Here is a 26,338-nt window from a genome sequence, read left to right on the forward strand (position 1 = left end):
TGTTGAGGAGGCAAAGTCCGATGAGCAAAGAAGCTAAACTGTTCACAGAAGAAAGCATCCAAACTGCCTCTTGCCCCATTAAAAAAGTGACAGCAGTGACACTGACCCTTCTTAGGCCGTTGTGCCCACAGTGAACAAAGACAATTGAGATTAGAACAAGGTGGGGGCCGGGCACACTAGCTCACACCTGTAATCCTAGCACTTCAGGAAGCCAAAGCATGTGGATCATCTAAGGTCAGGAGTTCAAGACCAGCCTGGCCAATGTCATGAAACGCTGTCTATTAAAAACACAAAAATTAGCCAGGTGTGGTGGTCGGTGCCCATATTCCCAGCTACTCTGGAGGCTGAGGCAGGACAATCACTTGAACCTGGGAGGTGGAGATTGCAGTGAGCTGGGATATAGCACCATTGCACTCCAGCCTCGGCAACAAGAGTGAAACTACATCTCAAAAAAAAAAAAAAAAAAAAAACAAGGTGGGGCACAGAACCAAGAGTAGAGCTGCTTTTGAAGCTGTGAAAGAAGATGTGAGAGAACAGGAGGAATGGGCCTGGCAGGAGGCCAGCAGTCAGGTGGGAAGGCAGCCCCCACAGGTGGCATTCATATGACTGACTCAAAAAGAAGGAGCTTCCCTTAGAATGAAAAAAACCAACCAACAAACAAAAACCATCATGTTTCTCAAAAGAAACCATGGTGTGGGAACTAATTAATATTGCTGTTCATTTCTGAATAATCCTCCTAAAAAGCCACAGTACTCAGCTCAGAAGAAATGGCCGATTCCAGTAAAATATCTCTGAACTTTCTTTTTTTTATTTTATTTTATTTTTTGAGACGGAGTTTCACTCTTGTTGCCCAGGCTAGAGTGCAATGGTGCAATTTCTGTTGGGGTGATCAGACCCAACATCAGGCCATGGGGGCTACAAAGTCCAGCAGAGTCAAAGGAATGAGAAAAGACAAGATTACATAAGGTGGGTCCAGGGGGCCAACGCTGGTACGGAGGCTGCAAAGCCCACACTATCGGTGATCAAACAAAGATGCAGGTGGTGAGGACGTGTGGATGTGGGGGTAAACAGGTGAGGGTGTGAGGACGTGGGGATAGAAATATAGCAGTGCATCAAGCGTAGCTGTGACGGTTTAGCATTTTCTTTGATGCATATAGAATATGCTCTGCTGCTTGAGATAATGGAGAACATGTTTATGAGCCTGGGAGAGCAACCAACAAGTCTGTGCACATTCCAGAGGCCACGAAGGGTTTTATGCCCTGAGCCCTGGATTCCTTCCAAGCCACGAGGGGTTTTATGCCCTGGGCTTAGATTTGTGGTGTGGCAGAGCAGACTTCCACCCTTTGGCACAGAACTTGGTGTTCCAAAGGCCATGAGAGGTTTTAGACCCTGGACCCCAGACATCTTCCAAGACACTTTTATATTATGACAGACAAGCTAATCCTGCCTCAGCTCTTCTACCAACATGTCTCCCTTTTCTTTTTCACAAAACCACCACAGCTATTATTGCTCGTTCTTGGTGGCAGCTTTCTCTCCAGAGGCGGCTTCTGCATCTGCAAACTACATAAAGACAACACAGATTAAAAGCACAATCATTATTAAAATCACAGAGCCTCCAAGTGTCTTGATCCACTTTAGTGGGTATAATAGCTGCTAATCTGTCTGCAGCTCCTTCAAGCACTTCATCCTGGTATTAGTGTCATATGTGACTGAGAGGCTTGAAATATTTGTTCCTTCAATTTTGCAAGATCTAAAGATAAATTTCCAGTATGATCTTTTAAATGTCTCTTAACTTTTTCCCACGCATGCTCTGTTTTATTATACAGATGAGGAGTGATGTAAAAATCAGAGGTATTTCAATCACATTGCATTTCAATTTTACTTTTTAAACTTATAATACCATCTCCCATTCCAATCACTATCTGATGGAGATCATTCATTTGGTTAACTATTTTTTTATTTATTTGAGTTTGGAAGTTCCATAATTTTGTGGAATTATTTTGCCACTTATTGACAAATGTAACAGTTTGTACAGATGAATGTAGAGCCACACTAGATACTGCAGTAGTAGTAGTAACAGCAATGAGGTCAATTATAGCAACTATACATCTTTTTGAATGGGATAAAAGTTTTTTAAGGTTTTCAGTTACTATATGAATGGATGGAGATGCCTCCCACAGTCTATTTAAAGACATAGGGATCCAGATTCCTTCCCTGGCTTTAATTATTAGGATAGTCTGATTTTTATTAAAAGTTGAATTAATGCAGGTAAACAAATGACATTTGGGGCATGAAATAAAGTGTGTATTTATATCAAGAGTAACACTTCCTATTGCCAGCACAAAAGGTGGCTGAACACAACTTTGAATCCAAAAAGTCCTGTGGGAAAGAAAAGAAAGAGCATATTTATTTTTACCTCCCTCCCCTTTATACTTGTTATTTACCCTCCCAAATTTTGATTGAACTTTGAGCCATAGCTAATAATTCAGAATGTTCCTGTCCTATGGCAGGAGATATTATTTTTGGACTAGGGGTGACAATGCCAGTAGGACTCCATATGATAAGGACCTAAGCTTTTGTCTGAATATATGGTGCATGATTTAATTGCCAATGATTCCATCGGTTTATTACATTTATTCTACAAGAAGGCCTTCTGGTGCTATTTTTTTTTTTAAAGATCCTCTTGGGGACTAATTAATGATGATTCCATAGGAATTATTTTGTAGTACCTCAGCCTTACTTGCTATACAATCTTCCCAAGTTTAAGCATCCACACCTTTAAACTAAACTCTATTTTGTTTATATTTGAACTTATTTGGATGGAACTGCAGGGTTTTGGATGGGAATGATTATATTTTAAACTACACCCCAAAATCATATGCAAAGCAGCCCATGATTTATTTTTTCAGGTACTACTGCCACCCTGGCCTGTGTGTCAATCTGTAAACAGCCAACAGCAGGTCCCAGGTATATTGGGGGATATTTATATTCTATGGATATATTTATTTTTATCCCTTCTTCATTAAGATGCACTGGCCCTTGGCTATCTATGGGCTCAGGCATCCAGGTACTGTCGTTGGTGTACACCCCAGTAACACGGTCCATCCAACTCACAGACCTAATTAAAGGAGGAAATGGGACATATGCCCAATAAGTGAAGTTTTGAGTTGCTCCAAAATATTGAGGCTTACCGCCATGGTGAGTGTCACCAGCATGGCCACCATCAGGTTACTAGTTGTTTTTAGTTTGTTCTGTGCTTTCAAGTTGTCTGTTGCCATCTGCACCAACTTCTTGATTGTCCCCATTTTGGAGAATTTGCCTGATAACTATTCTTGGTTTTCTCCTCCATCTTTGAGATATATATTTGTGCCATCACTCATATTGGGAGTTCTGGCTCTTCCCAGAGTCCTCTCTTCCTGCTGTAGCTCATAATAGATCTTCAGATGTTTGGTGGGCACCCATACAGGCACCTGATTGTTACCTGGAGAGACACAAACAAATCCTCTTCCCCATATAATTATCTGCCCTTTAAGTTTCGTTAAAGGGCCAGGGAGGTTAGTATGTGCTCTTACATGAGTGTTATAGAAAGGGGAATGCCTTTGTTGTACTGCTTGCTGTAAAGAATGAAATAAAAGATTAAGTTGGTCATTAGTAACATTTTGAATGAAGGCACATTCAATATTTTGTATGGCTTGCACTACATAGCTGAATCAGAAACGATGTTTACTGGCAGTTTAAAAGTTTTTAACACTGTTATCACAGCCATAAGTTCAGGCCTTTGAGCAGAAGCAAAGTCAGTTTGAAAAATGTGTTGTTGAGGTCCCACAAATGAGGTCTTTTTATTAGTAGATCCATCAGTAAAAACAGTAATGGCCCCTTCAGTAGGGGTTTTTTGAGTAATGGAAGGCAATATCCATGATGTTAATTTAAGAAATTGGAATATTTTGGATTTAGGATAATGATGATCAAGAACACCAATAAAACCTGCCAAATCAACTTGCCAGTCCTGGAAATTAATATAAGCCTGCTGAATTTGTTGTTTGCTTAATGGAACTATAATTTGATTTGGATCATATGCCATTAACTTTGTTGTGCACAGCCTTGCTTATCCTACTTGCCTATCACAGGAAGAGGGAAGAAATGAGCCAGGTCAGTAATCAACAGTGCTTCAGTCAAGAAAGACAATTTTTCTGATGCTAAGACGTAACTGATTTAAATTGACAGCATCACTGAACTGTAAAATTTGTATGTGGCACTTCAGGCCTCATATTTTGGCATGGTTTCTAATATCTTAACTACTACTAATAACACTGATAGGCAGTATTATTATGGGTGCTTACCATATCCAAGATACTCTGCCAAGTCAATAACCCTATGAGGAAAGTACCATTATTGTCCTCATTTTATAAATAAGATGACTAAAACCCAGAAAGGTTATGTAACTTGTTCAAGGTCGCACAGCAAGTGATAAACCTCGAACTGGACCCAGCCAATCCCACGTTCTGTTCTATGACTCAATGTGCTAAGCACTGACCTGTACTATGAAAAGTCAAAGGGCAAGGGAGATATAATCCTTGTCCTTGAGAAACAACATGATTAGGAATGACAGGCTGGGTAGACATGAACAATCCCTGGGAAGATTATGAGAAAAGCAATACACATAAGTGTTAACAAACAGAAAGAGGGGCAGCTCTGCACAGTGCTGTCACTGGCAAGCAGACAGAGGGGTGGAGTTGAGAAAGAAAAACCAGCTAAGTTTTGTGGATGGAGAGAGTTCTGAGCATCACTTTGAAGAAGGAAGACATCATTTGGTGGAGGAAGATAGAAGAAAACGATATGCAAAAAGGCATACAAGACATGTTATGTGGATTGCAAGCAGGGTGGGCTGCTTGAAAGAGAGTTGGGTCAGTGGGAGAGGAAGAGGAAGCAAATCGTTGGAGGAAACCATTCAGAGAAAGGCCTGAAAGACAGGGACCTCCCGTTTGGTAAACATCTTTCCCTGGCAATATGAAGGAACTGCCATCTCATTTGGAAATGCAACACTATACCCTGGATCTGAGCAGCACTCTCTGGAGGCTTCCCAGGGCCTGGCCAATGTCACCCTCAAGACCCTTCCTTGTGGTTCTCCATGATCAGTCCTCAGGACACTGCTTATGCTGGCCCCACCATCCACCTCCTGGTGCTCATGGTGGAGGTCTCTGCAAGTTAGAGCCCACGTGAAGGGTGCCTGCTGGGCTCTCACATCATCTCCAACCATGGAGGAAAGGTCAGCAACCACTCTACATCGTGAGTACTGCAAACCACGACCCCAAATTTACTAATGCCAGTCAGGTACCCAACTTGGGCTTCAGCTTGTGCCTAGTCTTTTCCACAGCTTCCCTGTGGCCTCCAGGAATGCCCTAGGGCACCAGAAGAAGCTGGGCAAGCTGTCAAATGACTCCCTGGAGTGCTCCTAGGCAAGACCTGTGGCCCTGAGAAGCAACTAGAAATCATTGCTAGAGTCTGAGACCAGACTGCTGCATCTGGAAGGTAAGTCCAGGATATTCTTGGATGATGCGGGGGTGTGGAAGTATGGGGGCTGATGTAGGATGCAGCCTGAGGTAGCTGACATCTGATCAGGGCTACCATGCAAACAGATGTAGGGGTCTGGATGGTAACAGGGATGGAAAAGAGAATTAGGACTCTAACGAAGTCCTGATGTAGGCTGTGAGGTAAATTTTCAATGGTGACTTAACAGAAAAATCAGAAAGTTGGTAACATTATCAACAGGAAGAGTGACATAATAAAAAGGGGGGAGACAAAGAATAGCCATGATCACTCTGAAGAAGGAGGAGAGGAATGGCGTGTCCCACCCGCCATTATGACTTACAAAGCAATAACAATGAAAACAATATGGCGGCAGTGCAGGTACAGACGGACAAGGAAAGGCAGATCTTACGCCTGACCCAAGATGAAAGAAAGAGCCCAGACAGAGCCCCGCGTATTTGAGAGCTTTTGAAAGAAGGGACAACAGGCCGGGCGTGGTGACTCACGCCTGTAATCCCAGCACTTGGGGAGGCTGAGGCGGGCAGATCACGAGGTCAGGAGTTCGAGAGCAGCCTGACCAACATGGTGAAACCCCATCTCTACTAAAAATACAAAAAATTAGCCAGGCGTGGTGGTGCGCACCTGTAATCCCAGCCACTCAGGAGGCTGAGGCAGGAGAATCACTTCAACCCGGGTGGTGGAGGTTGCAGTGAGCCAAGATGATGCCACGGCACACCAACCTGGGCAACAGAGCCAGACTTTGTCTCAAAAACAAAAAAAAAGACAAAACCCAAAAACTACCCGCCCCCACAAAACCCACAAACCACAAAGGAAAAGATTGATACATCTGACTACCTTAAACAAACAAACAAACAAAAAAACACTTCTGTACACCAAAGCCACAAAATAAACAAATAAATGAATAACACAGACTGGAGGATCTCTGCAGCAGATAACAAAGGACTGATGTGCAGAAAATATATGAAGGTTTGTTAAAAGTCAATAGGAAAAGTCAAGCAAGGCAGTTTTGTTTGTTTGTTTGTTTGTTTGTTTGTTTTTAATGGAGAAAGGGCAAATGACAGAAAAGAAAACCCAAATGGTCAATCAATACACAAAATGACACTCAACCAGGAAAACACAAATGAGAAGCAATGAGATCACATTTATCCTGTCAAACTGACATATATGTTAAAGTTTGAGGACATAAGGAAACTGGAACTCTCACACCCAGCTGGTAGGATTATAAACTGGTAAAAGGGGCCGGACGCAGTGGCTCACGCCTGTAATCTCAGCATTTTGGGAGGCTGAGGCGGGTGGATCACAAGGTCAGGAGATCGAGACCATCCTGGTTAACATGGTGAAACCCCGTCTCTACTAAAAATACAAAAAATTAGCCTGGCGTGGTGATGGGCGCCTGTAGTCCCAGCTATTCTGGAGGCTGAGGCAGGAGAATGCTGTGAACCTGGGAGGCGGAGCTTGTAGTGAGCCGAGATCGCGCCACTGCACTCCAGCCTGAGTGACAGAGCGAGTCTCCGTCTCAAAAAATAAATCAATAAGTAAAAAATACAAATAAATTGGTAAAACACTTTAAATGCTTTCTGACAATAACTAGTAGAATAAACCATGTGTCTATCCTATGACCCAGCACTTAAAGGAATATGTCCTAGAGAGGTTCTGGCATACACTGAGATGTACATGACATGGATGTTCATCAAAGCACTTTTGTGCAGGCCCATAATCCACTGACTTTTCCCATCCAATCTCTATTTGCTTTGAACCAATTAGAGAAGATGTAACCCATAATGCAATTATAATCACTACATTGCATGCTATGAAAAGATACATGTGAAACAACAAAGCAAGTATGCCTGGCATGATAGGAACTACTAATATGCCAAGTGGAAAATCTGTTTCAAACTGAACTGGGAATTCCAACAACACAACATGCTGAAAGTCAATAAGAAACAATGGAGGCCAGGCGCTGTGGCTCATGGCTGTAATCCCAGCACATTGGGAGGCTGAGGTGGGTGGATCATTTGAGGTCAGGAGTTCGAGACCATCCTGGCCAACATATAGTGAAACCCCGTCTCAACTAAAAATACAAAATTAACTGGGCATGCTGGTGCACACCTGTAGTCCCAGCTACTTGGGAAGATGAGGCAGGATACCACCAGGCCCCAGCTCCTACATTCTTTGCTCCCTACTTCTGAACCAAATGGGAGTTACAAGAAAATCCAGTGGGAGTTCTATCTACTGGTTTGGGAAGATTCAGTGAGAAAGGAAAAACTGCATTTTTAACTAATTAAATCCAAAGATATTACACTACATGAGAAGATATTACTCTTTGTTCTCTTTTCCAAGTGTTTAAGCACCATTACTTTGAATTCTGGTGGTAAATTTTAAATGAACTTTCTAAAGGTTTTCTTTAATAAAATAGATTTCTTATAAAACACTTTTTATTTTGTGTTCTGATTTTCAGATTTCATCCCACTTTAAAATACCAGTGCTTCTCATGGAAGAACAAAGAGATTCCACTAACTTACAGACACCTGTGCTCCATGTATCTCTCAGCAAGTATAGCTGCATGGACAGACAATAGTTGCTTGCTTCTTTATTTTCACAGTCTGAGACTTTTCACTTGTTAATCATTAAAATTAAAAAATTGAAATTCGTTTTTTGTTTTTTGAGACGGAGTTTCGCTCTTCTTGCCCTGGATGGAGTGCAATGGCACAATCTCGGCACACTGCAACCTCCGCCTCCCATTCTCCTGCCTCAGTCTCCCGAGTAGCTGGGATTACAGGCATGCGCCACCAGGACCAGCTAATTTTGTACTGTAGAGATGGAGTGTCTCCATGTTGGTCTGCTGGTTTCGAACTCCCGACCTCAGGTAATCCACCTGCCTCAGCCTCCCAAAGTGCTGGGATTACAGGCCTGAGCCAACGCATCTGGCCAACAAATTGAAATTCTAAGTTAAATTGCTCAGTTCTCTATTAAGCCTCCACTGTACCTTTAACTTCATAATTACAACAGTCATTATAGTGTATTAAATGTGTTACATTTGTCTCCTTATTAGAAATAAGCATCTGGAGAGCAGAAATTATATCTTATTCATTCTTAAAGACTTAGTACAGATCTGACTTTTTTTTTTTGAGACAGAGTCTTGCACTGTCACCCAGGTAGCTCACTGCAACCTCCGCCTCCTGAGTTCAAGTGATTCTCATGCCTCGGCTTTCAAGTAGCTGGGATTACAGGCATGCACCAACATGCCTGGCTAATTTTTGTATTTTTAGGAGAGACAGGATTTCACCATGTTGGCCAGGCTGGTAATCCACCCACCTCAGCCTCTCAAAGTGCTAGGATCACAGTCGTGAGCCACCACACCCGACCCAGCTCTGGCACATTCTAAGTATGCAATAAACAAATGCAGAATACAAAACAAGAAAAGCAACAATAGAGAATACATAAATGCACAGTAATGACTATCCTTTAGGAATTTACAGTCTACTGAGGGTAAAAGAGACACATCGACAAAAAGTACACAAGATAGAACATTTAAAATGCCACAGGAGAGAAATACAAAGTATAAGAAGTACAAGAAGAAATCAGGGAGGAAATTTAGAGAGTTAATTTAGAGAGTTTATTTTGCCAAGGTTAAGGATGCATCCGTGACAGCCTCAGGAAAGTCTTGACAAAATATGCCCAAGGTCATCAGGGCACAGCTTGAGTTTACACATTAGGGAGACATCATGAGACATCAGTCAATATATGTAAGAAGTACATTGCTTCATCTGGAAAGGTGGGACAACTTGAAGCAAAGGCAGGAAGACTGAAGTGGGGAGGGAGCTTCCAGGTCACAGATGGCTGACACACAAACGGTTCCATTCTTTTGAGTTTCTGATCAGCCTTTGCAAAGGAGGCAAATCAGATAAGCATCTATCTCAGTGGGCAGAGGAGTGACTGAATAGAATGGGAATCAGGGTGCCCTAAGCAGTTCCTGGCTTGATTTTTCCTTTGTGATTTTGGGGGCCACAGATATTTTCCTTTCACAGCGAGGACTTCCATCTTTGCGATGCCCTGGACAGCAGCAACTCCATGCAAACCATCCAAAAGACCACCACCTGCCAGATATTAGATGGCAAAGTGGTGTCTGAGACCTACAATGCCAAAGTTCTGAGACACTAAGCCAACAGAAGCAGGGGACCCTTTGGGGAACAGGAGGCCAAAAACAAGTTCAGATGTTAAAAAAGAAAAAAATACTGGCATTGTTATGGCATTAACAGTTATATATATGTACTTTTTTCCAAACAACATTTATAGCATAACTTGAATTTTCTATTCATTAGTACATACATTTTTCTCTTGAAATGTGTATTTTCGGCCGGGCGCGGTGGCTCAAGCCTGTAATCCCAGCACTTTGGGAGGCCGAGACGGGCGGATCACGAGGTCAGGAGATCGAGACCATCCTGGCTAGCACAGTGAAACCCCGTCTCTACTAAAATATACAAAAAATTAGCCGGGCGAGATGGCGGGCGCCTGTAGTCCCAGCTACTCGGGAGGCTGAGGCAGGAGAATGGCGTAAACCCGGGAGGCGGAGCTTGCAGTGAGCTGAGATCCAGCCACTGCACTCCAGCCTGGGCGACAGAGCGAGACTCCGTCTCAAAAAAAAAAAAAAAAAAAAAAAGAAATGTGTATTTTCTAGTTTATTGGATATTGAAAACAATCTTTATCATTGTAATTTAAATTCACTATCTCTTTTCCAGCAATTATTCTTTTTTCTCTTTTGTGCAGTAGTAGAAAACAAAATCCAAGCAAGCATAGACCAGGCAAGATATTCAGCCATCTTGAAGTCTGGAGATTTTGTCCAGCAAGGAGCCACCTAACAAAAGGCAGAATGTCAAACTGTTAAGCTCTGATACCCCAGACCCATTAAGAGAGGCTTTTCTCCCAGCGGGGAGGCGATAGAATATTCTGAAAACCCATGTACCTGTTGAAAAACTAAGACTATACAAAGAAAAATTCCCCCGAAGGGTGCAATTCTATCTGGATGATGCCCCCTCAAAATAAATAGCCTGTGAGGTTTGTGACTTAGAAGCCTTGTGACCCCTTACCTCTTTGTGTCATTTTGAAATTTTGCCTCCACTTCTGTTTCTCTGACAAGACCCATGGCCACCTGAAGCCTAATGCTGCCATGGAGTTTTGTTCTGCTCTTTGGTTGCTGCTGGGTTCTTCTAGGGTTGAAAAGAAAAATCACTTTAATTGGTCCATCTATAATGAAATACTGATCTAATGTTTGATACTCCACCATGAAATTAAAATGAAACCGCTGTTGCCACCTCCACCCCCAGCTCCCGTTTCTGAAAGTTTTATGAAGCTTCATGGATGCTTTACCTCAAAGATGCCCTTGGGCTTCCTCCAAGAGAATGATATAACCCATAGAAGGGCAGGAAGAGGTCAGCGAACCTGCTTCCTGTCCCGTTCCCTGCCATGCATTCAGAATCAGAGAGCAGCAGATTCTGAAGTCAAGCTGCCAGAATCTCATGTGCTACCATCTCACTTTAACCACAGGCTACTTCTTTACTTTCAACATCATTGATCAAAGTCAGATTTCGTGGTGGGTGGGGGATAGTGTGGGGGTGGTGTAGGGAGAAGTAAGGAAATGCTGTCTTTTGTCAGTACAAAGCCTGGCCGCCTCAGACTCTGCTGCCCGGAGTTCCTGGAATTTAATCTCTCTCTCCATCAATTGCAGTTGGGTTGAGCAGTTAAAGTATGATGTCCAGCAACTGTAGACTGCACTCAGAAACTTCCAGTACCAGTGCTATGCAAGGGAGCAGCAGGAGAGACAGCAAGAAGAGCTTCTGTCTCGAACCTTCACTGCTAACGTAAGCCACGTTTGCGGTGGGTGTCAGCCTGCCTTGATAGATTGTGGGGGCTGGAGTTCAGATATCTGAGCATCATCTTTTTTAGGGGGTACCTGAAAAAGATTGATGAGGAGGAAACCAACTGGAAATGACAGGGACTTTGTGCATTGCCACAGAGACTAGACCTAGACAGAAGAATCTCTTTTTCTTTTTTTTTTTTTTTTTTTTTTTTTGAGATGGAGTCTTGCTCTGTCGCCCAGGCTGAGGTGCAGTGGCCGGATCTCAGCTCACTGCAAGCTCCGCCTCCCGGGTTTACGCCATTCTCCTGCCTCAGCCTCCCAAGTAGCTGGGACTACAGGCGCCCGCCAACTCGCCCGGCTAGTTTTTTTGTATTTTTTAGTAGAGACGGGGTTTCGCCGTGTTAGCTAGGTTGGTCTCGATCTCCTGACCTCGCGATCCACCCGTCTCGGCCTCCCAAAGTGCTGGGATTACAGGCTTGAGCCACCGCGCCCGGCCAGAATCTCTTTTTCTAACACAAAAACCTGAAGAAGTAGTTAAATTGAAGGGGACTAGGGAGAGGTGAAAATAACCTGATTGGACTGGTCTGAGACAGAAAGGTGGAAATTCACATGGTGGAAATGTGTTTCTGATCAGATAGAGACAGATTATTAGAATTTAGGCCATTTGTAGAGAGGGCAACATTTCTTTTTTTTTTTTTTTTTTTTTTTGAGGCGGAGTCTCGCTCTGTCGCCCGGGCTGGAGTGCAGTGACCGGATCTCAGCTCACTGCAAGCTCCGCCTCCCGGGTTTACGCCATTCTCCTGCCTCAGCCTCCCAAGTAGCTGGGACTACAGGCGCCCGCCAACTCGCCCAGCTAGTTTTTTTGTATTTTTTAGTAGAGACGGGGTTTCACCGTATTAGCCAGGATGGTCTCGATCTCCTGACCTCGTGATCCGCCCGTCTCGGCCTCCCAAAGTGCTGGGATTACAGGCTTGAGCCACCGCGCCCGGCCGAGAGGGAAACATTTCAAAGCTGCCTGCGGGCAGTTGCCATTGTGCCGAGTTTGTGCGTGGTTCTGGTGTCAGGTACATTAAGATGTTTTTGTCCCTAGTCTGAGCAGCGATTTGAAGGAATTTGTTAACATATATTTAGGGTTAGATGGACTGTTTGCCTGAGTCTGTCTGAAAGTGTGTTGGTTTGCACATTTGATTTCTCAGAACCTGCTGTTCCTGCCCTTTAGTCTTAACCGGACCATTTCCTGAACATGGCTGTAGAACATACTGGACTTTTCTGTGTCGTAATATATTCCACTAAGTGAAGTGTGCTTTGGCTTTTTGTGTTTTGTTTTTTAGAGGTTTATTTTCTAGAGATGTTAGCTTTCTAAGCCTGTCGTTAGAATTCACATCATTTCCCACTTTGCAGATGTTTAATCCTCAATGCTTCATCCTTGCTTTGCAGTAAATTTCCCCAAGTGTTTCAAAATGTGCCTATGTAGTTTTTGCTTCTCCAGAGTAAGCAATCAAGTCACAATTTTTTTTGCTTGTTTTTGTTTTTTGAGACAGAGTCTCTCTCTGTCACCCAGACTAGAGTGCAATGGTGTGATCTCAGCTCACTGCAACCTCTGCCTCCTTGGTTCAAGTGATTCTCCTGCCTCAGCTTCCCTAGTAACTGGGATTACAGGTGCCCACCATCATGCCTGGCTAATTTTTGTATTGTTAGTAGAGACAGGTTTCCCCATGTTGGCCAGGCTGGTCTCAAACTTCTGACCTCCAGTGATCTGTCCATCTTAGCCTCCCAAAGTACTGGGATTACAGGCGTGGGCCACCACACCTGGCCAAGTCACAGTGTTTAACAATTCAAAAAATTAATGAAGTATAAGATACACTAAAAGATGATGTTTGGATTTTAGATTGTTACAATTATGATTCAGGTCTTTTTTCCACCAAGGATGATCACTCAGGATTATTTTGTTTCTTGCCAGCCTGGTGTGATGCTGTGCATACAGTGGGTTCTTAATAAACACTGACTTGTTTATTAAGAAGACCAAGAAGAAGATGAAACTTCTTCTTGGTCATTCTGCCATCTGGAGCTATAATACATTTTTCTGAGAGATAATGGACCATCAGCCATACCTTTTCAGATGGGAGGGTAAGAAAGATTTGTACATAAATGGCAGTCTGTAAGTGCTTGGCAAATTACTGAAGAGAAGTCTCTAATTGAGTCTTGCAAACACTAGTGTCTTTTGATCCACTGAGCATTAGTTGCATGCAGAACACTAGTTAAGGCGCTAGGAGTAAAGCACACGAGGAAATTAACAGACCGGACTCCTATCTGTGAGGAGCTCCCCTGTTAGCAGGGGCAGTTGAAAATGCACATGTACAAAACGATTCTGAATCCGAGCAGCAAAGAAACAGTGGCATAATTTCTTTGTGACAATTGAAACTGTTGTTTAGGTGGTAAAAACAGCACTACTAGGGCTGGGCACAGTGGTACACGCCTGTGATGCCAGAACTTTGGAAGGTCAAGATGGCAGATTTCTTGAGCTCAGGAGTTCACCATCCTGGGTGACATGTCTCAAAAAACCTTGTGGCTGATCACCTGCGGTCAGAAGTTTGAGACCAGTCTGGCCAACCTGGTGAAACCCTGTTCCTACTAAAAATACAAAAATTAGCTGGGCATGGTGGTGCATGCCTGTAATCCCAGCTACTTGGGAGGCTGAGGCATGAGAACTGCTTGAACCCAAGAGGCAGAGGTTGTAGTGAGCTGAGATCACGCCACTGCACTCCAGCCTGGGTGACAGAGTGAGACCCTGTCTCAAAAAAATGAAAATAAGCTTGGGCACGGTGACTCATGCCTGTAATCCCAGCACTTTGGGAGGCTGAGGCAGATGGATCACGAGGTCAGGAGATTGAGACCATCGTGGCTAACATGGTGAAACCCTGTCTTTACTAAGAATACAAAAAATTAACTGGGTGTGGTGGCACGCACCTGTAATCCCAACTACTCAGGAGGCTGAGGCAGGAGAATTGCTTGAACTTGGGAGGTGAAGGTTGCAGTGAGCTGAGATCCCACCACTGCACTGCAGCCTGAGCAACAGAGTGAGACTGTGTCTCAAAAAAGCAAAAACAGGGGGGCGGAGCAAGATGGCCGAATAGGAACAGCTCCAGTCTCCAATTCCCAACACGAGCGACACAGAAGACCAGTGATTTCTGCATTTTCCACTGAGGTACTGGGGTCATCTCACTAGGGAGTGCCGGACAATCGGTACAGGTCAGCTGCTGCAGCCCGACCAGCGAGAGCTGAAGCAGGGCGAGGCATCGCCTCACCTGGGAAGTGCAAGGGGGAAGGGAATCCCTTTTCCTAACCAGGGGAACTGAGACACACAACACCTGGAAAATTGGGTGACTCCCACCCCAATACTGCGCTTTAAGCAAACGGGCACACCAGGAGAATATATCCCACACCTGGCCGGGAGGGTCCCATGCCCACGGAGCCTCCCTCATTGCTAACACAGCAGTCTGCGATCTAACCGCAAGGCAGCAGCGAGGTTGGGGGAGGGGCGCCCGCCATTGCTGGGGCTTAAGTAGGTAAAGCCGCTGGGAAGCTCGAACTGGGTGGAGCTCACAGCAGCTCAAGGAAACCTGCCTGTCCTGTCTCTGTAGACTCCACCTGTGGGGACAGGGCAGAGTTAACAACAACAACAACAAAAGCAGCAGGAACCTCTGCAGACGCAAATGACTCTGTCTGACAGCTTAGAAGAGAGCAGTGGATCTCCCAACACGGAGGTTGAGATCTGAGAAGGGACAGACTGCCTGCTCAAGTGGGTCCCTGACCCCTGAGTAGCCTAACTGGGAGACATCCCCCACTAGGGGCAGTCTGACACCCCACACCTCACAGGGTGGAGTACACCCCTGAGAGGAAGCTTCCAAAGTAAGAATCAGACAGGTACACTCGCTATTCAGCAATATTCTATCTTCTGCAACCTCTGCTGCTGATACCCAGGCAAACAGGGTCTGGAGTGGACCTCAAGCAATCACCAACAGACCTACAGCTGAGGGTCCAGACTATTAGAAGGAAAACTATCAAACAGGAAGGACACCTATACCAAAATCCCATCAGTACGTCACCATCATCAAAGACCAGAGGCAGATAAAACCACAAAGATGGGGAAAAAGCAGGGCAGAAAAGCTGGAAATTCAAAAAATAAGAGCGCATCTCCCCCTGCAAAGGAGTGCAGCCCATCACCAGCAACGGATCAAAGCTGGTCAGAGAATGACTTTGACGAGATGAGAGAAGAAGGCTTCAGTCCATCAAACTTCTCAGAGCTAAAGGAGGAATTACATACCCAGCACAAAGAAACTAAAAATCTTGCAAAAAGAGTGGAAGAATTGACAGCTAGACTAATTAATGCAGAGAAGGTCATAAACGAAATGACAGAGATGAAAACCATGACACAAGAAATACGTGACAAATGCACAAGCTTCAGTTATCAACTCGATCAGCTGGAATAAAGAATATCAGCGATTGAGGATCAAATGAATGAAATGAAGTGAGAAGAGAAACCAAAAGAAAAAAGAAGAAAAAGAAATGAACAAAGCCTGCAAGAAGTATGGGATTATGTAAAAAGACCAAATCTGTGTCTGATTGGGGTGCCTGAAAGTGAGGGGGAAAATGGAACCAACTTGGAAAACACTCTTCAGGATATCATCCAGGAGAACTTCCCCAACCTAGTAGGGCAGGCCAACATTCAAATTCAGGAAATACAGAGAACGCCACAAAGATACTCCTCGAGAAGAGCAACTCCAAGACACATAATTGCCAGATTCACCAAAGTTGAAATGAAGGAAAGAATCTTAAGGGCAGCCAGAGAGAAGGTCGGGTTACCCACAAAGGGAAGCCCATCAGACTAACAGCAGATCTCTCGGCAGAAACTCTACAAGCCAGAAGAGAGTGGGGGCCAATATTCAACATTCTTAAAGAAAAGAATTTTAAACCTAGAATTTCATATCCAGCCAAACTAAGTTTCATAAGTGAAGGAAAAATAAAATCCTTTACAGATAAGCAAATGCTTAGAGATTTTGTCACCACCAGGCCTGCCTTACAAGAGACCCTGAAGGAAGCCCTAAACATGGAAAGGAACAACCGGTACCAGCCATTGCAAAAACATGCCAAATGTAAAGACCATCGAGGCTAGGAAGAAACTGCATCAACTAACGAGCAAAATAACCAGTTAATATCATAATGACAGGATCAAGTTCACACATAACAATATTAACCTTAAATGTAAATGGACTAAATGCTCCCATTAAAAGACACAGACTGGCAAACTGGATAAACAGTCAAGACCCATCAGTCTGCTGTATTCAGGAGACCCATCTCACATGCAGAGACATACATAGGCTCAAAATAAAGGGATGGAGGAAGATCTACCAAGAAAATGGAGAACAAAAAAAAAGCAGCGGTTGCAATACTAGTCTCTGATAAAACAGACTTTAAACCATCAAAGATCAAAAGAGACAAAGAAGGCCATTACATAATGGTAAAGGGATCAATTCAATAGGAAGAGCTAACTATCCTAAATATATATGCACCCAATACAGGAGCACCCAGATTCATAAAGCAAGTCCTTAGAGACTTACAAAGAGACTTAGATTCCCATACAATAATAATGGGAGACTTCAACACTCCACTGTCAACATTAGACAGATCAACGAGACAGAAAGTTAACAAGGATATCCAGGAATTGAACTCATCTCTGCACCAAGCGGACCTAATAGACATCTATAGAACTCTCCACCCCAAATCAACAGAATATACATTCTTCTCAGCACCACATCTCACTTATTCCAAAATTGACCACAAATTGGAAGTCAAGCACTCCTCAGCAAATGTAAAAGAACAGAAATATAACAAACTGTCTCTCAGACCACAGTGCAATCAAACTAGAACTCAGGACTAAGAAACTCAATCAAACTGCTCAACTACATGGAAACTGAACAACCTGCTCCTGAATGACTACTGGGTACATAACGAAATGAAGGCAGAAATAAAGATGTTCTTTGAAACCAATGAGAACAAAGATACAACATACCAGAGTCTCTGGGACACATTTAAAGCAGTGTGTAGAGGGAAATTATAGCACTAAATGCCCACAAGAGAAAGCAGGAAAGATCTAAAATTGACACTCTAACATCACAATTAAAAGAACTAGAGGCAAGAGCAAACACATTCAAAAGCTAGCAGAAGACAAGAAATAACTAAGATCAGAGCAGAACTGAAGGAGATAGAGACACAAAAACCCTCCAAAAAATCAATGAATCCAGGAGTTGGTTTTTTGAAAAGATCAACAAAATTGACACACTGCTAGCAAGACTAATAAAGAAGAAAAGAGAGAGGAATCAAATAGACACAATAAAAAATGATAAAGGGGATATCACCACCGACCCCACAGAAATACAAACTACCATCAGAGAATACTATAAACACCTCTATGCAAATCAACTAGAAAATCTAGAAGAAATGGATAATTTCCTGGACACTTACACTCTTCCAAGACTAACCAGGAAGAAGTTGAATCCCTGAATAGACCAATAGTAGGCTCTGAAATTGAGGCAATAATTAATAGCCTACCAACCAAAAAAAGTCCAGGACCAGATGGATTCATGGCTGAATTCTACCAGAGGTACAAGGAGGAGCTGGTACCATTCCTTCTGAAACTATTCCAATCAATAGAAAAAGAGGGAATCCTCCCTAACTCATTTTATGAGGCCAACATCATCCTGATACCAAAGCCTGGCAGAGACACAACAAAAAACGAGAATTTTAGACCAATATCCCTGATGAACATCGATGCAAAAATCCTCAATAAAATACTGGCAAATCGGATTCAGCAGCACATCAAAAAGCTTATCCACTATGATCAAGTGGGCTTCATCCCTGGGATGCAAGGCTGGTTCAACATTCGCAAATCAATAAACGTAATCCAGCATATAAACAGAACCAAAGACAAGAACCACATGATTATCTCAATAGATGCAGAAAAGGCTTTTGACAAAATTCAACAGCCCTTCATGCTAAAAATGCTCAATAAATTCGGTATTGATGGAACGTACCTCAAAATAATAAGAGCTATTTATGACAAACCCACAGCTAATATCATACTGAATGGGCAAAAACTGGAAAAATTCCCTTTGAAAACTGGCACAAGACAGGGATGCCCTCTCTCACACTCCTATTCAACATAGTGTTGGAAGTTCTGGCTAGGGCAATCAGGCAAGAGAAAGAACAAGGTTATCCAGTTAGGAAAAGAAGAAGTCAAATTGTCCCTGTTTGCAGATGACATGATTGTATATTTAGAAAACCCCATTGTCTCAGCCCAAAATCTCCTTCAGCTGATAAGCAACTTCAGCAAAATCTCAGGATACACAATTAATGTGCAATACTCACAAGCATTCTTATACACCAGTAACAGACAAACAGAGGGCCAAATCAGGAATGAACTTCCATTCACAATTGCTTCAAAGAGAATAAAATACCTAGGAATCCAACTTACAAGGGATGTAAAGGACCTCTTCAAGGAGAACTACAAACCACTGCTCAGTGACTAAAGAGGACACAAACAAATGAAGAACATACCATGCTCATGGATAGGAAGAATCAATATCGTGAAAATGGCCATACTGCCCAAGGTTATTTATAGATTCAATGCCATCCCCATCAAGCTACCAATGACTTTCTTCACAGAATTGTAAAAAACTGCTTTAAAGTTCATATGGAACCAAAAAGAGCCCGCATTGCCAAGACAATCCTAAGTCAAAAGGACAAAGCTGGAGGCGTCACGCTACCTGACTTCAAACTATACTACAAGGCTACAGTAACCAAAACAGCATGGTACTGGTACCAAAACAGAGATATAGACCAATGGAACAGAACAGAGTCCTCAGAAATAATACCACACATCTACAGCCATCTGATCTTTGACAAACTGAGAGAAACAAGAAATGGGGAAAGGATTCCCTATTTAATAATGTGCTGGGAAAATTGGCTAGCCATAAGTAAAAAGCTGAAACTGGATCCTTTCCTTACTCCTTATACGAAGATTAATTCAAGATGGATTAGAGACTTAAATGTTAGACCTAATACCATAAAAACCCTAGAAGAAAACCTAGGTAATACCATTCAGGACATAGGCATGGGCAAGGACTTCATGCCTAAAACACCAAAAGCAATGGCAGCAAAAGGCAAAATTGACAAATGGGATCTAATTAAACTAAAGAGCTTCTGCACAGCAAAAGAAACTACCATCAGAGTGAACAGGCAACCTACAGAATGGGAGAAAATGTTTGCGATCTACTCATCTGACAAGGGCTAATATCCAGAATCTACAAAGAACTCAAACAAATATACAAGAAAAAAACAACCCCATCAAAAAGTGGGCAAAGGATATGAACAGACATTTCTCAAAAGAAGACATTCATACAGCCAACAGACACATGAAAAAATGCTCATCATCACTCACCATCAGAGAAATACAAATCAAAACTACAATGAGATACCATCTCACACCAGTTAGAATGGCAATCATTAAGAAGTCAGGAAACAACAGGTGTTGGAGAGGATGTGGAGAAATAGGAACACTTTTACACTGTTGGTGGGATTGTAAACTAGTTCAACCATTATGGAAAACAGTGTGACAATTCCTCAAGGATCTAGAACTAGATGTACCTTATGACCCAGCCATCCCACTACTGGGTATATACCCAAAGGATTATAAATTATTCTACTACAAAGTCACATGCACACGTATGTTTATTGCGGCACTATTCACAATAGCAAAGACTTGGAATCAACCCAAATGTCCATCTGTGACAGACTGGATTAAGAAAATGTGGCACATATACACCATGGAATACTATGCAGCCATAAAAAAGAATGAGTTTGCGTCCTTTGTAGGACATGGATGCAGCTGGAAACCATCATTCTTAGCAAACTATCACAAGAACAGAAAACCAAACACCGCATGTTCTCACTCATAGGTGGGAACTGAACAATGAGATCACTTGGACTGGGAAGGGGAACATCACACACTGGGGCCTATCATGGGGAGGGGGGAGGAGGGAGGGATTGCATTGGGGAGTTATACATGATATAAATGATGAATTGATGGGTGCTGACGAGTTGATGGGTGCAGCACACCAACATGGCACAAATATACATATGTAACAAACCTGCACGTTATGCACATGTACCCTAGAACTTAAAGTATAATTTTAAAAAAAAAATTTTTTTTAAAAAAGCAAAAACAAACTTTTTTGTAGAGAAGGGGTTTCTGTATGTAGCCCAGGCTGGTCTCAAACTACTGGCCTCAAGCTATCCTCTCACATTGGCACTGGTTTGGCAGTGGAAGGTTTTCCAGTGGGAGAAGGGGCATTTGTTTTCAGGGTGCCAAGCAAGGAGGACTAGGTAGCTAACAATCAAAATCCCCCTCTGAATGGGAGCAATAATCATATCTCTTACAGATGAAATCGGGAATGAAATGCTTTATGGAAAACCAGCAGTGGCTGATAACCCTAAATGTTAAGTATTGTGTATATTTTTTCCCTGACTTTAAAATGCTTCACTTTCATTTAGCTACACAGGTCCAGACTGATGGTTTTTTAAAAATTATCAGTCACTTCATTGATTCTAACAGTACAAAGCTCCATAATTTTAGAAACTGAACGACTCTGCAATGTAGAAAGGCTATACCTTATTCAGATAGGGCACAGTCACATGCTGGTTTGTCTGTGGCACATCAATATCATCCCAAGAATGTAACCACCAAGAGAGAACAAGAGGAAAATCCAGGCTTTATCCCTATTGAATTATTTATCCCAATATTAGAATATTAGTGAGGTAGGTGTGGCCACACTGTGATGGCAAATTGAGCTTCGGTCACAAACACGCCTTGTTGCCCCCACAGTTTACTGACATCAGCTTCCTTTACCTAGCAGTGAATGCGCAAAAGTTTGCACAGTTGAGGGTATTCTCATCACGTTTTGGTATATACTGGAATCCTGGCAGCTTCTTCTCCAATTCAGAGAGGCGTAAACATTAAAGATGAAAAGAACAACTCGGGTCTGTCCTTCGGGGTGATTTTGGGTGGCTGTTTAAATTTGTAATGGTTGAAAAGTCTTGAGAGTGTCGCACCCGGAAACTCACGCTTTTCTTCTCTCAGCTGCAGCATATTCTTCTCACCTGTGTAACAAGCTGTACTCCCTTTTCACAGAAGCTTAGCATTTCTTCCTCTGCCCCACAACATTTTTTCAATACTTACATTTATTAGGTGCTATTTATATTCTAGACATACTTATACAAGTGAGATAATGTGGCCGACTGCCACTGCTACTACTTGAGACCATCACTGCAGCAGTTACCACTGTTACTGCTTTAAGACCATCATTACAGCAGTTACTGTTACTGCCTGAGACCCTCATTACAAGACTGAACTAAGGGAGAAATGTAGAAATGAAAACTTAAGATAAAATAAACTGTATTGCCGGGCGCAGTGGCTCAAGCCTGTAATCCCAGCACTTTGGGAGGCCGAGACGGGCGGATCACGAGGTCAGGAGATCGAGACCATCCTGGTTAACACGGTGAAACCCCGTCTTTACTAAAAATACAAACAATTAGCCGGGCGAGGTGGCGGGCGCCTGTAGTCCCAGCTACTTGGGAGGCTGAGGCAGGAGAATGGCGGGAACCCGGGAGGCGGAGCTTGCAGTGAGCTGAGATCTGGCCACTGCACTCCAGCCTGGGCGACAGAGCAAGACTCTGTCTCAAAAAAAAATAAAAAAATAAAAAAAATAAAAAATAAAAATAAACTGTATTAAGGAAAGGCTACTTAAGACAAAAACTGTTTCAAGGAAAGGCTAGCATGGGGAAGGAGAGCTCCCTGCTTCTAGTGAGCAAAGGCAGCCCCTGAGCTTCTGTAGCCCTTTGTATTTATTGGGTAACAACAGCAAGGAGGAGGAGGTAATGATTGGTCAGCTGCTTAATTGAGCACAGGTTCATATTGTTACTAACAGGCTTCAATTATGCCTAATCGTAAGAAACATTTGTGTGGCCTCCAACGTCTCCCCTTTTTGTTTTTAAATTAATTGAGCAAGTTAATTGCAGGCTGTGCAGCCCTTAATTACCAGTTGGTGATCCACCTTCATTTTTCTTAGCCCTTATTCAAAATGGAGTTGTTCTGGTTTGAATGCTTCTTACATGTGTCCCCCTTCCCTTTTACAAGAGGACCTTTAATCCTAAGGGTTGCAGAGGGACGAAGGTCCATCTTCTGCAACTTCTTCATGCTGAATAGGGGTGATGATATTCCTAACTATTAGGGTCTCTTGTATTCAGGGTAGAGAGGACCTCAGTCAGAAAGCATTGGTCCGTTAAGCATCGATTGTACCTCTGAGTTCCAGCAAAAGGTGAAACCCTGGTGCTCCAGCAGTTTCTGAGCTTCCTGTGTGGTTTTCTTGATCTGTCCCCATATTATGGGGGTTGATGTCAGTGTGACTCCGGTCGGTTCTTGTTCTGTCTTCACATTCAAATTCAACGGGCTCATGGCTCGTACTGGGGAACCAGGTCCATGGTTGGGATCCATGGGTCCCTCCAGTCTCCTGTTCCATGGTCCAAGACACCTTGAGGGCACCCACATGGTTTGTTCATCTTCTCTAGACACAAGCATACCCTCAGCCCCACATCAGTAAATCTAGCAAAACAGAAGCGAAAAAACTTTTGTGCCTGTAGCCAGGAGACATGCCATTGCTGAAGCATTTGTTCTACAAGCTGCATCTCAGCTTCTGCCTCTTTGGTTGATTACTGCAGGGTAAAACTTTCCACTGATAATGAGAACCAGGCTCTTTCTGATTAACAGAAGGCACAGAGAAAGCAAATTGAGGCTTATCCTTTTTGTACAACAGTATAGCAAAAAGCAATCCTTAAACCTTCAATTTGCACTGTACAGGTGGGACCACTAGATGCTATGGGTTGTGACAGCTAAATCTCTCTCCTAGTTGCACTTCCAAATCCCTGACCTCCTCCCTTCTTCTTACGTAGTGAAGGGTACAATATACAGGGAATAAGCAACAGTTGAGCTCCCAACTCAAAAACCCAAAGATCTTGTGACTACCACTACCTGAATCTCTCCTCCACAATCAGAATCAACAACTCCTGGGCCTGTAAGTTAGGACAGCTTTTACCAAAATCATTCCCATGTATCTTGTTGGCAGAGACCCCCAAATACCAATGGGAATCTTAGTGAGTTTGTTTCTTTCAATTAATGTAATTTGTTCTCTAGCTAGGAAAGCTAATGCTGTGTTTCCAGGTGTTCCTGGGGAGAGGGAGTCAATATGCCTCCGGAAACCCACCCCTGAAATGGAGTTGTGGCCTGGACAGGGAATGCCCTCATATTTTGAGGTGCCCAGGTCCAGGCCCCCTTTTCGATTCCTGATGGAGGGGTGCTGTGTTGATGAAATTTTGAGTGGCATTGATTAGCCCAATGATCTCCTTTATTGCAATGAGGGCAAAGTCTTGGCATTTTTTCTGTTGTGGGGTGGGAAGCTGCATTATAAAATCCCTTCTGCCCAGAGGTCTTTTTTGGAAGGTTCAATTTTTCTACACTTACAACACTTTCCCACTTTAGGGCTTGACCCTTGGCTTCCTTTAGATCTGTCAGCTACCAAATTAGCCATTACCTGAGTCAATACTGCAGAGCAATGAAGCTCAGTTCCCACATCTTGACAAGTTCTGAGAAAACCTCCCAAGTCGTCTGCACAGCTCACAAGTGCCAGCACATATTTACAATCCGTGAAAGCCAAAGCTAAAGTTAGCCTTTCTGTAGCCACAAAAGAAGATGGTACAAGTCAATTTTCATCCTCCCTCTCTCCTATTTTTTTTTTTTTTTTGGAGACAGAGTCTCGCTCTGTCACCCAGGCTGGAGTGCAGTGGCCGGATCTCAGCTCACTGCAAGCTCTGCCTCCCGGGTTTATGCCATTCTCCTGCCTCAGCCTCCTGAGTAGCTGGGACTACAGGCGCCTGCCACCTCGCCTGGCTAGTTTTTTGTATTTTTTAGTAGAGACGGGGTTTCACCAGGTTAGCCAGGATGGTCTCGATCTCCTGACCTTGTGATCCGCCCGTCTCGGCCTCCCAAAGTGCTGGGATTACAGGCTTGAGCCACCACGCCCGGCAATTCACAACTTTTGATAGGTGCTGTAGGTGGGGCAAAAATTATCTCAGACCCTGAAATAAAAGATGGTACATACTAAACTCCAAACAAAAAAGAGAAAATAACCAAATTCTTCCTCATGTTACCCTGATTCAAAAATTTCCCATTCTTTGTACCTCTAGGGCACTGACCAGTACCTTTTTAGAGCACTGATCTTATGTTGCTGCTGGCAGACTTCTTGTTCTTTTGGTTGGTTTTTAGTTTTCTTTCCCTCTGGGCTTTAGGGTTTTTTGTTGTTTTTTTTTTTCTCCAGCAGACTGTCCTCTTTCAAGTCCCTATAGGACCCTATCTGTCCCTGAGAATCTCTGCTAGTCATTGCTAGTCTCTACTAGTCTCTACTTTTGTACCTTTTTAGGGCACTGATCTTATATTGCTAGTGTTTGCTAGTCTTTATCCCTATCTGTTCCTATGGTGCCTATTAGTTTCTCCAAGTCCCTTTCTTTTCCTACTCATCTCTCCCTTCTCAACTGTCCCTTCTCATCTCTTCCTTCTCATCTCTACCTGCTCATCTCATCTCTACCTACCTCTATTTGTCTCTATCTCTATTTATCTGTATTTATCTCTGCAGGCTTCTTCAGGTCCCTTTGGGTCTCTTCAGGTCTCTTTTTTCCCCTGATATCCCTGTTTGGGTGCCACTTGTGGCCGATGGCCACTGCTACTACTTGAGACCGTCATTACAGAAGTTACTACTGTTACTGCTTGAGACCATCATTACAGCAGTTACTACTGTTAAGTGCTTGAGATCATCATCATTACAGCACTTACTCTTACTGCCTGAGACTGTCATTACAAGACTGAACGAAGGGATGAATGTAGAAATGAAAACTTAAGACAAAATAAACTGAAGGAAAGGCTAGCATGGGGAAGAAGAAGAGAGCTCCCTGCTTCTAGTGAGCAAAGGCAGCTCCTGAGCTTCTACAGCCCTTTGTATTTATTGGATAACAAGATCAAGGAGGAGGGGGTAATGATTGGTCAGCTGCTTAATTGATCACAGGTTCATGTTGTTACTGACGGGCTTCAATTATGCCTAATCATAAGAAACGTTTGTGTGGCCTCCAACAAGATACACGTCCAAAGTTCTTAGAATAGTGCTTGGCATATGGTAAATGCTCAATACATGTTACCTCCTATGAGATCTCATTTTCATTTTTCCAACAACTCTTGTGATGTAGATATTATTATCATTCCTATTGTGTAGATGAGGAAGTTGAAACTCAGAGATTCTGGGTAATTTGCTTGGGTTCACATGGCTAATAAGTGGCAAAACCACTTACAAGCTTTGCAAGTAATTTTCTATGAAGCTCTTCATTCCCCTGTAATAGGAGCTGAATGATGACAATTTGGCTTTGTGTGCATTGTATCTTACTTTCTAACTTGAATAGGACCTTTAGAGAAGAGAGCTCCATTTCCTTCTGAGAATCCCACACTTCTGGAACTCCTGGCTTTACCACCTCTGGACATCCCAAGGGTTTATGCTCACTGGCCAGTGCACATGTGACATCATGATAGCTGAGCACCAGCACTGTGTCCAGCCCCCTGCTACGTGCTATATACATTGTCTTTCATTTATTTCCCAAATGCCCTTGTGCTGTAAATGCTACCCAGAAAGGGTCATGTTCATTATTCAAGTCACTTCACCAGAAAGTGATAGAGCCAGAATTCAAACCCAGGTCTGCCTGATTCCAGGCACCTTGATTCTTCCG

The 26,338-nt window shown here is 43.1% G+C and overlaps 1 long non-coding RNA gene across 2 annotated transcripts; it reads right to left on the bottom strand.

Moving 5' to 3' along the window:
* Window positions 1-834: 834 nt before the first annotated feature.
* On the bottom strand, window positions 835-24,295 carry LOC117067611. 2 transcript variants are annotated; one of them, XR_004430805.1, is made up of 4 exons: window positions 24,106-24,295; window positions 10,635-10,754; window positions 3,192-3,481; window positions 835-2,379 (listed from the first exon to the last, which is right to left on the bottom strand). It is a non-coding gene; the product is annotated as an uncharacterized LOC117067611 (long non-coding RNA). The 2 variants fall into 2 exon arrangements; XR_004430804.1 differs by having other exon boundaries at window positions 835-3,481.
* Window positions 24,296-26,338: the final 2,043 nt, after the last annotated feature.

This window comes from Trachypithecus francoisi, unplaced genomic scaffold, assembly GCF_009764315.1.
Source record: "Trachypithecus francoisi isolate TF-2019V2 unplaced genomic scaffold, Tfra_2.0 Lachesis_group20, whole genome shotgun sequence".
Lineage (NCBI taxonomy): Eukaryota > Metazoa > Chordata > Mammalia > Primates > Cercopithecidae > Trachypithecus > Trachypithecus francoisi.